Raw genomic sequence first — 14,399 nt, 5'->3', positions numbered from 1 at the left:
CCTAAAAAGGTTATAGCTCAGTATGGTTGCATCTCATTCATGGGAATCATTGAACCATGTCTCTGTAATGGCAACATTATCCAAGTCTTCCTCAAACATTAGGGCTTGCAAATCTCAAACCTTTTTACTTGAAAACACAATTTTGGAATGCTGGGATTTACCATATAAAATTGCAATATGTGAATAAGGCCAAGTTGTGTGGTTTGGGTAGAACTAGGGTGGAACCAAAAAATACATGTGTATTCCTCATTTCAGAAGGGGAATGATTATTGTGATCAATATCGGAATTTACAGCTGCTCCTGGGTATATATTGGACCGACATTCAAAAAATGCTGAACCTCTAATTTATGCTCTTATGTCATGCTTCTAAATTTGTGACCAATTTTCAGCCAAACTTAGGGGTCCTTTTAATAAAGCTTAGCATGCCCCAAATGCCACACAGCCCATAGGTATAAAATAGGACGCATAGCACTTAACACACGCTAATGTCCATTAGCGTGTGCTAAGCTTTAGTAAAAGGGTCCATTAGGAATCAGAGTTTTCAACTGAAAATTCATCTTAGTTTAGTTTAAAAGGTTTGCTTATAAATTTAGGACTGCCATTCATTTATTTAGATTTATGAGCCTAGTGCTAAAAATCGGTTCCTAAGTGTACTTTTACTTCTGAAGTTGTTTCACAGTTCTCTGGTTTGCAAAATAATGTCACTGAATTAAAGACTGCCTGTGAAGTGATGCAGGTTCAGGTGAAGACTCTACAGGCTGTTAGTTCTACAGCAGTGAAAGACAGTCTGACCAAGCATCATAAATTAGAATTATTAGAAAATCATTTTCAATTAAGAATTTGAGGTTTCTAAATTTCCCTACCTCATCTTTATTATCTCCTGAAAGTTTGCTTAGGAAGTATTTTAAGGAAATTTTGTAATTATAAATGATAGTGTGCCTTTATAAAAGGCCCCCTTAGGGCAGTCAGTAATGCCACTGGAGGGGCGGCAAACTTAGGATCCACTCTGGAAGTGGGTGAGCTGATCGCCATTCTGCTTTGCTTGTGACATTTGCATTAGAAAAAGAAAAATTAATTATATTAAAAACTTACATTAGGTATAAGAGAGAATTGTTTTGCGGACAGCCAATACAGATTTTCCCTGATGTGACACGAATAACTCAAGAGTGAAAGAAGCAATTTCTTGGTTTGAAGCCCAGAGCATTAGCCCTTGGAGCAATTTTTTTTCTGTGTATTCCACTTGTAGGGGAAAATATCTATCTATCTATCTATCTATCTATCTATCTATCTATCTATCTATCTATCTATCTATATACATATCTATATATATAATTTTTTTTTACATTTTGAAAAATTTGTTTAGGAATAGGAAAAAAAGATTAAGATCTAAGTATTGAGTATTAACGATGTGGGCTAACAGTTATTTTGAATGTTAATTCCATTTGATTATGTATGCAAAATTGGCTGCCGAGGCTTCCAGTGTCAGTCTTGCGAGACTGCTGCCGAGGTCTCGGTAGCCATTTCGAAAACCTTGCGGCGGCGCCCGCAGCACAGAAGAGCAAAGCGGAGACAGAGAAGCGGAAGAGGGCAGGAAAGAGTGAGATTCTTCCCTGCCCCCGCAGCCGCAGAGGCCACTAAACCACCAGGGCAGCCTTCAAGTATCAAGGTAGGTCTTCTTGGGAGGGTTGTAGTATGCAGGAGGGGGATGACGGCATTATTGCGGCAGCAGCGGTGACAGACCAGGTTTTGACACAGTGTAAGTCATCACAAGGACAAAATATAAGAAAACCAATGGACTGCATTAGGGGCTTATAGCCCATTTAGTTATGTTTAAGCAAATGAGAGATCTGCATGAAAGAAAATATTTATTTTTATTATTTTGACATCTGAAAACCACTTGTCCCTGAAACATGCTCAAAACAGAATAATCCATTTGTACAAAATAACCCAGACTAATCCATTTGTACAAAAGAGATGAGGTGAAGATGTGATTCCACGTGCTCCAATGAAAGGAGAGTTTAATTTTACTTCCAATCTTAATAACACCAGGCTTCCCAAGGTAGATTACAACATTTAAGATGAACCCACTGAAATTTGGCCATATAGTACTGTATTGTATAGAACAGTGTAGAAAAAGGAGCACAAAATATAGCCTTTATTAGTGCTATTTCCACCAACTACAATAATTTTAAAGCAGTCTTAGTGATATTCAACTTTATTTCATGATATTTATATCTACATATGGGAAGCTTTCAAATAAATTGAAAAGCTGTTGAGTAAAAAAAAAAACAAAAAAGTTTTGTTCTTCGCCTTTTAAGGCACTGGGCTGAAAAAGGGGGCGGGGTGGGAGAAGGGGGATGGAAAAGAGAGAAAAGAGATCCTGGATGGGCGCCAGAGATCCTAGCACCCGCCCTGATGAAAACTGAGATGGATAAGAACTTGCTTCTCTATGGAAACATTTCATTTGTTGGTTCAATCTCTGGCATTAACTAATATAGATTATTGCAATATTATATATATTGGCTGCAAAAAGGCAGTATTAAGAAAACTTCAGACAGTACAAAACATGGCGGATCAATTAATCTGTAGAACATCAATATATGAATGGGCCACACAGTTGCTGGTAAGATTGTACTGGTTACCAGTCGAGGTGCATTCAGTTTTTAAACTTTGGGTCCTGTCTACTAAGGCATGCTAGCATTTTTTTAGGGCTCTGTTTACAAAGGTGTGTTAGTGTTTTTAGCACGCCTACACTGAGCACCCTCGCTAACCATGTAGGTGCCTATAGGGATATTGTAGGCACGTATATGGTTAACGCACGTACATTGTTAATGCATGTGAAAAATGTTAACGTGCCTTTAACGCTGCTTAGTAAACAGGGCCCCTAGTGCGCTAATGCTAGAGACACCCATATAGTCCTATGTAACTCCCATTTTAACTCTTATTTCTTTGCAAATATGTGACCCCTCTTGGAACACAGAAATACCTACTGTACCTGAATTTATAAGACACCTGCAAGTGTGGTGGCTATTGTAGTGGTGTACCTTTAGGTATAGTAAGTTTTTATCTGTTCCCAGATGGCTCACAATAACATATAAAGGAATTAAGGTGGGATTTGTACCTGGAACCCGTTGTTTCAAATCCACTATCCTGGCCATTTTTGTAAAATGTTGCTAGACAAACATTTTTGTGCTTGCTTTTTTGGCGTTCATATTCTGGATGTTTCATTTTGGAAAATGTCTGTTCATTTTGGACGTTTTCAGTGCAAGAATGTCTTTCTCACATATTTGCAAACAGGAACTCCTGATGTTTTTCCTGTTCGAAAAATGGCTGTGTCATGGTTGGGGGTTTTTTTTGGCCATTATGAGCAGGACATCCCAATTGACTTGGATGTTCTTTTGAAAATGCCCCTCTATGACTCTTAGGGGTCTTTTACTAAGCCACATTAGCATTTTTAGCTTGCAATAGAAATCAGCTGGTGGATTCCTATGGGCGTCTTGGCGTTTACCGCCAGATGATTTCTACCGTGAGCTAAAAACGCTAATTAGTAAAAGACCCCCCCTTAGTACTTTGGTGGAATGATCAATTTTAAGTGAATAGTTAATATTCAGCAGCAGAGTATCAGGACCATTATCTAGTTTGATAGTACTGAATTCTTTCTATTTTTTTAAACTTTTTTTTCTGTCTCTAAATTATGAAAAAAAAAAATGCTTATTTCTTTTGAAAATTCTACTATTCATTTTGTATCCCCTGGTCTTATTTTAAAAAGGAAATTCAGGTTTCATCAAAGCCTGAATACTCTCCTCTGTCCATGACATTTCTTTGGCACACAAATGGCCATTGTGACCCTAGTGTAATGAACGTGGCATTACATATCAAATCAAGTTTCATGGACTGATTCAGAACACTGCAAAAGTACTGACTTGGAATTATTCACAGTTCACTAGAAAGAAAGCTGCTGTGATTCTCTGTTACCAAAATTGTCTTCAACAACTTAAGGTCTAAAAATAGGAGTGGCATGAAGCATCCCTCATGGTATAAAATGTGTCATATTGCACTGCATCTCTTACCTGACTATTTTTCACATTCAAACACAAAGCACTTATAAATGTGAAAAATATGATCTTATGTAAGAGATGCATTGCATATGTATATATCAGAAAAACTGACCTGGAGTAGCTGAGGGAGTCAGAGAGGTACATAGAAGAACCTTTCAGGGTCACAGTACAGCAGTCCTGTTTCCAGTCCATTATGGCATCTAAATGGCCAGAACGAACAGACAGATGATGAAGTATTAATATAAACAAGAGAAGCTAATAAATTTAGCAGCACAATAAAAATGGGTTATTTCTATTACCAAATCACAAAACAACCACAGGGAACAACAGATCCAAAATCAAAACTAGAAAATTCTGCTATAAACCGATGCTACTGATAACTTCTGACTGGGTCTGTAGGTATCGTTCAAGGGAATCTCTGTCTGAAAAACATGAGTTTCTTATAGCAAAGAAGGTTTTTGTTAATGTTTATTGATTATTTGGTATTCTGCTTTTACATTAAATAGGTCAACACGGTGATGGCCAGTGTTTCATCCACCTGCTTCAGGGACATGTGATATTTATAGTGCTAGAATGCTCGGTTTACACCATTGCTCATGGCACTTTGAATGGGCTGTGTCAGCATTGCCGTGTGGCTTAGTAAACAGGGATGTATATTTGGTCATTTTTACTATTGTTGTGCCGTTAACAAAATTATAAATTTTATGTTAAACTTTACCTGCTACACATCGCCTTGGGTGAATCTCTTCATAAATGTGGTTAATAAATCTCAATAAAAAACATCATATATATATGAAGTTTATAGTTTAACAGTTTATTAAACAATTTCTATACCATACAGACTGACCAGCAGAGCTCGGCGGATTACAGGCTAAACAAATGATGGAAAAGGGCACCAATCACACTAGAAACAACATAAAATAGAAAAAGACAAAATAAAAAAAAACTATAATAAAACTAAAATAAACAAGTAATAAAATTAATTAACAGTGACCGCTGAGTGGGGCCCTGGACCTACCCATTATTATATGCCTGAACCCTTCAATCTTCTTTAGGCCAAACAAAGAGACTTCCTGTCTACTCTAGCAATCCAATGGTCAGTCATCTCAGTGTAATATTTTCCATAGGATGACCAGTAATCAGTTCAAAAACACAGACAACTCTACTCTTCTCACAGGCTGAATTCCCTGAACAGCAAAATTTAAGATGAGATGATCCATTGTTTATTTGCATGACGAGGTTTGCATTGGCAAAATTCTGTTCCATTTTTTGCTTTCATTTGGTTTACCAGAACATCTTGCTACTTCTTTTAATTTTAACTAGAAGCATCAGATGTAACTAAGTAAAAGTAATAAAAATTGGTGAAATTATTACTTTGATATAGGTAAAGCAACAAATGTTTCCTGCACTTATTTACAAGTAAAAGTGACAAAACCTTTACTTACGTATAGTAACTAGTTACTCTTACTTAGGGCCCCTTTTAATAAGCTGCAGTAAAAGGGGCCCTGCGTTAGTGGCAGCGCAAAGTTTTGACACATACAGAGTCTCCGTTTACCACAGTGGGTAAAATGGTGGAAAAAAGAAATGGCTGTGCGGCAAGTTTGCAGTTGCTGTGCGGCCATTTCAAGATCTCCCACGCTAACCCAGCAATAACCAGGCAATGTGTGGCGCTGTCTGATTACCACCGAGTAACCCCCATCGCCGATAATTCTGGCAACACCGGAAATGCTGCACACTGGGTTGGAACCTACTGTTGGCATCTGCGTTGGGCCGGCGGTAGTTCCGGGTTGCCACACAGCAAGCCTTTAGTAAAAGGGCCCCTTAGTTACTATACAATACTGGCCTTAAATTTGCCCTGTTTGCTGAATTTAGGAGTTTAGAACGAGATTCTATATATGGTGCCAAAAAGAAAAAAGTACACCTAGGTGTATTCTATAAACTACACCTAAAGTTAGACGCAGTTTATAGAATACCTACCTAGCACCTGTCCACGCAACTAAATTTAGTCGTAGATATTTACTCCAAGTAAAACTTGGTGTAAATGCCGATGGCTGAAGTTAGGCGTGGAGCAGGTGTATTCTATATCAGTGTGCATAGGTTTTAGAAATGCCCACAACCCACCCATCCCATATACATGACCACACCCCCTTTTTTGGTTCTACATCTTAGACTTTACGCACAGAATACTCTTAGCAAGTTCTGAACATAAATTCTAATTAATGCCAATTAGTGGCAATAATTGCCTGTGAAGTGGCAATTATCAGCACTGATTGGCTTGTTAAGATAATTAAGTTGCACGTAGACATCAGAATACAACCTGATTTGCACACAAAACTCTGGTCGCACTATATAGAATCTGGGGGGTTAGAGAAAATTTAAGTACAAAGTAATACACTACAAAGTAATACACTCCATCACAGTAAATTTTCAGAGAGGCCAATTTATAACTCTAAAAATTAGGAGCATAAATCCTTTGCATATTGAGTCCACTATTTGCCTGGCCATTATGTTGTTTTGAGGTGATCAGGTCCAGAGCTAATCACAAGCAGTCATCTATCATACTAATACTGTCCTACAAAGACAGTTGGTAAATTGTGGGCTTTGAAAATAAAATGACTCACTCAAAGCTGCATATAGAATCAGTGTCAGAGTCGATTTGAACTCGCGTTTCAATAATTCTCCAGACTCTAGCTAGCTATTAGCCAACATCTTCTTGCCTTCTTTCTGCCAAGTCCAAATATTTTTTTCAATCAACTGCAAACATTAATTTTATATACATGTATATTTAGAGCCATTTGTTACATCAAAAAATGTACTTCATTTGAGAGAGCATATTTTCACGTTGCTATAATGGATAGTTATGAGAGATAAGCATTTGCAAACTTATAATTATATTTCTGTGACACGTCTGCAACAAGAACGAAAGAGGGAAGCTTTATGATTCTCACTGCAGACTTTCTCACACTCCTCGCACAGCATTTGTTCCTTGACAGCTTTTGTTCTCTCTCTCCTTTTTTTTAAATGCATTTATAGCTGTGTTTCTGTCAGATTTGCTTGTTCTTCATCTTTACTGGCATTAATTCATGCAAAATGTGTTTGCTGCTTTTTGTAAAATACAAAAACTAAGACTCAGTTACCTGTTCTATGTTTGTGTGGGTACATTTTTATACACAATGAGTTCTCTCTCTTGGCTAAACCACACTTTGATAGTAACTCCTTTCCCACTGATATTCAGTGCTATTTAACCAGATAGAATGGCTGCTGACTAGTTAAATAGCGCTTAACTGGCTATCCACCAATATTCAGCCGGGTACAACTGGTTTTTCCCTGCTGACTATCCCCGATTAGCGGCTAGCAGATAGCTAGTTATATTGCCCAATATATTCTATTTTTAAAGCTAGTTTAGCAGCTATATTTGACCCACTGAAATAACAAAAATATCATTTACATGTGACCAAATATAGCTGCTAAAAAATAATCCAAAAGGATGTGGAGTCAATCAAATCAAAACAATCTATACAAAAAAACCCCCCAAAATAACCCACTGAAAACAAAAATATGTGTGAACACACAAGATGTGCATAAAGGAAGGAAAAAGCCTCAAAGACTGGCTACTACTGGAGTAACGGCTTCAGGAGAGACGACTATCTGCGTTTTTGAAACTAGGTACTGATTCTGAAATTTCTTGCATGTTATGCTGTGTTGGTTTTGGACCTAAATGAGTTTGGACAATTTAAGCACCATTAGCAAATGTTTTGGTGTAATTTATACAGCAAGTTATGCAGTGAATTTCTTTTAAAATATTGGGAAGGTTTTTTTAGACGATGATCATTGTGATCATCTTTGGCTCTATAGATCTTTCGATCTGGAGCTCTTTGAGGCTTTTTCCTTCCTTTATGCACATCTTGTGTGTTCATACATATTTTTGTTATTTCAGTGGGTCATTTTTGGTTTTTTTTGTATAGTTTGTTTTGATGTGATTGACTCCTCAACATTTTGGATTATTTTTTAGCAGCTATATTTGGTCACATGAAAATGTGGGATATTCTGTGGCCAGTTTAAAGCTAACCGACTAAGTCTTAATATCTTTAAACTGGCCAAAAATAAGCTGGATATTGAATGCTGGTCACTGGAAACGGCCCAACGAGCTCAGCACCGATTGGGGGAGTTAGCTGGTCTAACTCCCATGGTCTGAATATCTGCCCCTTTATCTTATGACAAACTAAGGGGCCCTTTTACTAGAGGCGTTAAACCCTAATGCTTACTAACCCCCCCCCCCCCCAATTCTATAAAAGTTGCCAAAAATTGCACGTGCAAATTTGGGTATGCGCCCAATTTGTGCACACAATTTAATTGCATAATAAGCTAATTAGCACAAATTGGCTTTTAAACAAGCAATTATGGGCACTAATTAGATCTAATTGGTATGTATGTTCATAAATTTAGGTGCAGGATCCGTACCTGAAATTTATACGTGATCTGAAAAAGGGAGAGTGGGAATGGGTGGGTCATGCACATAATGGGGGCATTCCTAAAATTTACACACATTGTTATAGAATAAGGAGATCTGCACATAATTTAGGTGTGTTCATTGGTACCACATTTGAGTTGGTGCAAATGGCCGCACCTAGAATTAGGCGCAATTCCTGGCCATAAGCGCTATTCTATAAACTGCATCGAACTTTAAGTGCAGCTTATAAATACTGTTATTTTCGCACTGATTTTTTTGGGTGCCATATATAGAATCTAGCCTTTAATCTGTGAAAAACAGGATACCAGAAAATGGGTTAAAATGTTTTGCAGTATTTTGCCGGTTAACATGCGCATTAGGTATTTTTGAAAACATTTTTTTTTAGGAGGCATGGGCTGGGCACAGAGTAGGCATGGAAGAATTAGCCAGCAAACACATTCAGATTACTGTGCCAACTGGCTAATGCAGAGTTAAATGCGGGAACACTTAGCACCTCCTGAGGAGATAATAAGTGCTCCCACATTACTTTTGTCCTGGTAATGCAAACCAATGACAAAATGAGTGTAGGGCCAGAAAATTAAAAAAAAAAAAAGAAGAAGAAGAAGAAGAAAAGAAAATGGTTAAAAATAGGGCTGTATTGAGTATAGGCTTTATGCTCACTAAAACCCTGCATTAGCATGTGCTAAGCCCAGATCCAAGTGCATTTTAGTAAAAGAACCCTTGAATATAGCCAAGGGACAATTCTTCAAAGTATTCTTAATCACATCTAAATACTAAAACTACAGGATTTTCATATTGATTTTAAGGTAATGAACTGGAAAAAAAAAGCTATGGATAAACAAACATTGATTAAATCTACTGTGCTGAGGAATCTAAACCTGCACTAGAGTTAAGAGTGAACTTCAAAATTCCAAACAAGTAGCCTGGAAAGGGCATGGCAGAGATCCCAAAGTGAGGGCGATACATTTAAATTCAAACCTCAATATAGGTACTATTACCTAGAAATCCCATTGGCTAAGACAAACTGATTTTTAGCCTCGTTGATCATTAATGAAAGGCCTGATAAACCAACCATCAATTCTGGTAATCAGAGTTTTAGTAAATAAGATTGAGTATTGTGAGGTATCTTATTGATAAAATTGCTTATATCTGCAATAAATTTACAGAAGTTGCAGAGGTAGCACCTGAAACAAATTAATCTGAGTCCTTTAAGTTAATAGACTCAGATACTAGGCCAAGGTTCTACCAATACTAAATTTATCAGCTGCCTGTTAGACCTTTATCCATCTTGACTGCTATTTATTTATTTAATTTATTTTTGACATTTATACCCCACATTATCCCGAACATACTCAAGTTCAATGTGGCTAACAGTAAATAAACAACAAACAAGGTTTACAAAGCCATAAACAAAATATCAAATATAGACCATTGATGTCCAGCTGCGATCTAAGATATTCCAAACAACTTACAGATTATATAAGCAAATTCTCAATATTACACGAATCACAGTCAGGATTTCGCCCCCTTCATAGCACTGAAACAGTACTACTCACTCTCCTAGCTAAATTCAAACAAGAAATAGCATTAGGCAAAAACATCCTCCTCCTCCAATTCGACATGTTGAGCGCTTTCAACATGGTAAACCACAATATATTAATAAGACTTCTAGACAAGTTCGGGATTAGTGGAAACATACTCAGCTGGATCAAGGGTTTCCTAACCACAAGAACATATCAAGTAAAATCAAACTCAAAGATATCATCACCATGGAAAGCAGACTGTGGAGTACCACAAGGATCACCGCTATCACCAACCCTCTTCAACTTAATGATGACACCACTAGCCAAGTCCTTATCCAACCAAGGCCTTAACCCTTTCATCTATGCAGATGATGTCATAATATACATTCCTTACAAAACCAAACTGACAGAAATCACCAACGAAATCAAGCTAAGCTTGAACATCATGGACTCATGGGCAAATGCATTTCAACTAAAACTCAATAAAGAAAAAACACATTGTCTCATCCTCTCATCCTAACATAGCACGACAACCCAGTGGCGTAGCCACAGGTGGGCCTGGGTGGGCCAGGGCCCACCCACTTAGGGCTCAGACCTACCCAACAGTAGCACACATTTAGTGGTAGCTGGTGGGGATCCCAATCTCTGTCAGCTGAAGACTTCCCCCTCATGGTAACGAACATGCTACTCTCCACAATAGTGGCACCTGCTCATGCTCAGTTTTCAGCGCATGCTTGCTACAGATTGCCAAGGGGGGGGGGGGGAGAACACTTGGTGCCCACCCTCTTCTTGCCTAGGCCCGTCCAAAATCTGTTGTCTTGCTTTGCCCCTGGGACAACCCCACAAGTATCGACACCCCAGATTACACCCTCCCTATCTCAGACAGCCTGAAAATCCTCGGCGTTATAATGGACCGTAACCTAACACTAGAGAGCCAAGTAAAATCCACTACAAAGAAAATGTTCCACTCAATGTGGAAACTCAAACGCGTGAAACAATTCTTCCCGAGGGAAACATTTCACAACCTGATACAATGGTTATAAGCCACCTAGATTACTGTAATGGAATCTATGCAGGATGCAAAGAACAAACCTTGAAGAAACTTCAGACCGCTCAAAACACGGCAGCTAGGCTTATATTTGGAAAAACGCATTTTGAAAGTGCAAAACCCCTCCGTGAAAAATTACACTGGCTCGCAATCAAAGAACGCATTGCCTTCAAAATCTGCACCATGGTTCACAAAATTATCTACGGCGAAGCGCCTGGACACATGACAGACTTAATCGACTTACCAACCAGAAACGCATCCGATTTATCACGAACATATCTAAATCTACACTACCCAAGCTGTAAAGGACTTAAATACAAATCTATCTATGCATCCAGCTTTTCCTACATAAGCACACAACTGTGGAACGCGCTACCAAAAGCCTTGAAAACGATGTACGACCACCTAAACTTCTGGAAAATACTAAAACCCACCCTGTTTAAAAAGGCATACCCTCCCGATCCAACTTAAATGACTGACCTTGGCTACACAAGAAAACTAAAGCACATAATGAACATAACACTACTCTTCTGCTCTACGATTCTTAATGTGGCTCTGCCATAAGAACTTATCTTACCACAACATCACACTGTATTTGTTCACACCTGAATCTGTAAAAGCCTTTCCGGTACTATGCAAGCCACATTGAGCCTGCAAATAGGTGGGGAAATGTGGGTTACAAATGTAATAAATAAATAAATAAATGGATAGAAACCTCTCAAAGAGGAGATTTTTCAGACTTTTACAAAATACCAAGTTATTAGGCTGACCCTTGATTGCCATTGACAGTGAATTCCACCACTTAGCACCCTGGTGTGTATTTCCATCTCTTAGTTCCCCCAGGGAGGGAAAACAAAGATAAGAAAGAATACTTAGACTCCATTAGGCGCAGCCAGTAAATTATCTTTATTAGCTTGTCACAGAGCCAACAAATACAAATAATAGTTCTCTCTCTTGGAGCAGGTTGTCAGTCAGCAGCACACATCCTGAAAAACAAAACTGTCCCCCTAACACCTCCCGGACATCACATATATACTGTTGCAAATTCCATTTCTCTTAAATCATATGATTTCCCATAAACTAGCACCATTAGGTTGCCTTATACCATATATGGATCGGTCATGTATTCTATCAGTCTCTCCTGATGTGTTTGCATGTGAACAGTCTGTATAGTGTGCAGTTAGTCACAGAGCAAAAATTTAACATAGAACAATACCCTTGTGTCCTCTCTCTGTCTCTCTCCCTTAGCCCTCACACTGTGTCCTCAGCCTGTTAGCAACTGTCAAGGTTACCTTATATAAAAGGCATGATCTCAGCTCCCAGCTCCTGAGAAAAGCACTGTATGTTGCAAAAATAACTTGTTAGGCCATCTTGTGAGAACCAAACTGACAGTACAGGCCTTAGGCCTAGCCCCTAGTAACAGGCCTAAAAAGAGGAAAGAATATACACTGGTATCTAAAGTCAGCAGAATGAACTGACTTATAATGTACTCTCTTGCAATCTGGAAGATGAAGTCTAAGGTAGTCCCTAGAACCAGAGGTTATATTGCGTAGGGGAATAGTTATTAAAGGCTGCATATATTCCAGTGTCATGCCATAATTTACTACACAATTTACTACACAAGAACCTACATGCACTACCATAACTTATTCCTCTTTACCATGTATGTATGCACATTTGTATATAGAGACCATGATCTGTTCCATATACGTTATGTTCCATGCCTACTACCATGTATGTATGCACCTTAATGCAATACCATTTGTAATTCTGCTACCCAGAAATGGCAACCGCCATTACGGCAAATGTAAGCCACATTGAGCCTGCAAATTGGTGAGAAAATGTGGGATACAAATGCTACAAATTAAAAAAAATAACAATATTTGAAAGACAAAAACACGTAACTTAAAAATAATCCTGGATTTAATAGGCAAACCGTGCAGCTTGCATAATAATGGAATGGCTCTATCAAAATGCAATACATCTTGAGGACAAGCCTAGCTGCAGTATTTTGGGCTGTTTGTAGCCTTTTTAGGACACCCTCCTTACATCTAGCATAGATGGAATTGCAGTAATAGAAATGATCTGATTCTCCTCAGCTTGAGACTTGAGAGATTGTTTACTACTGAGGAAACCTGAGGCTCGAACATGAGGTGACTGCCAATTAATACACCCAGTGCCCTAAACGTAGAGTCTAGGGAGTATGACACGTTGTCAGTAGTAAAATTATTATATATGGTACAGTCAAAGGAGTTGGTTACCACAAGAAATTGTCTTATCTCTATTTAACTTAAATTTAAATTCGGAAGCCCTGGATTCCAACAAATCCAGACCAAGCCTAATCTTAGGGACAATTTCTGGAAGACCAGTCTTGAAAGGGATATAGATTGTGACATTGTCCGCATAAATAAAAGTGCAGAAACCCACTGCCTCTAGCCTTTCACCTATTGGAGCCATCATAACATTGAACAGGATTGGAGAAAGAGGCAAGCCCTGTGGCACCCTACAGTCAGGAGACCAGGAAGGTGAAAGAGAACCTGATAACTTCACCTGATACAATCTAGATTTTAGGAAGCCATGGAACCATTGGTGAACCTTCCCACACAATCCAAACTGATCCAACAGGCCTAAAAGCAACTCATGATCAACAAGGACAAAAGGAACTTGAAATATCAAATTGCATCACTAAAAACTTAAAGCCTAGACTGACTGTTTTCCTAAAATCAGATATTAATGTGGTCAAGACCGTCTCGGTACTATAACAAGGCCTATAGCCTGACTGGGATTTATGCAAGATGAAGAAAGAGGAAAGATGATTCATAAGCTAAGTGCCAACTATTCCCTCCATTACCTTAGTCAACAATGGGATAGAAGTGACAGGCCTGTAATTAGTAACGTCTCCCAATTAAGCCGAGATGCTCTTAGGGATTGGGGTAAGTATTATGGAGCCTTTCCTATGGGGGTTAGGAATCCCAATACTGCTTACCTAGGAGCCAGTAGCTGGTGATCTCTGCTTGGTCAAACCTGTGGTAGATTCCAGAATGCTGCAGGATATATGCATCTTTGGTGGACCCTGATTACTGAGCACACAGATCCACAATCTCCCCTGGGCATCACATATGACCAGCATGTTAATGGAGTGAAATGATTTTCTGTTTCTATAGGTCTCTGTCAGCCAAACCAAGTTTACTGGACCCTGTAAATAATTCATTAAAGAAGAGCTCTTTACCAAAATTGCTGGTGGCTAATATTCCTTTTTTTTTTTAACAGACTTATTGAGTCCCTCGTTAGGTCACAA

The sequence above is a fragment of the Microcaecilia unicolor genome, chromosome 2, assembly GCF_901765095.1.
Source record: "Microcaecilia unicolor chromosome 2, aMicUni1.1, whole genome shotgun sequence".
Lineage (NCBI taxonomy): Eukaryota > Metazoa > Chordata > Amphibia > Gymnophiona > Siphonopidae > Microcaecilia > Microcaecilia unicolor.
Note: the sequence above shows the minus strand (reverse complement) of the source record.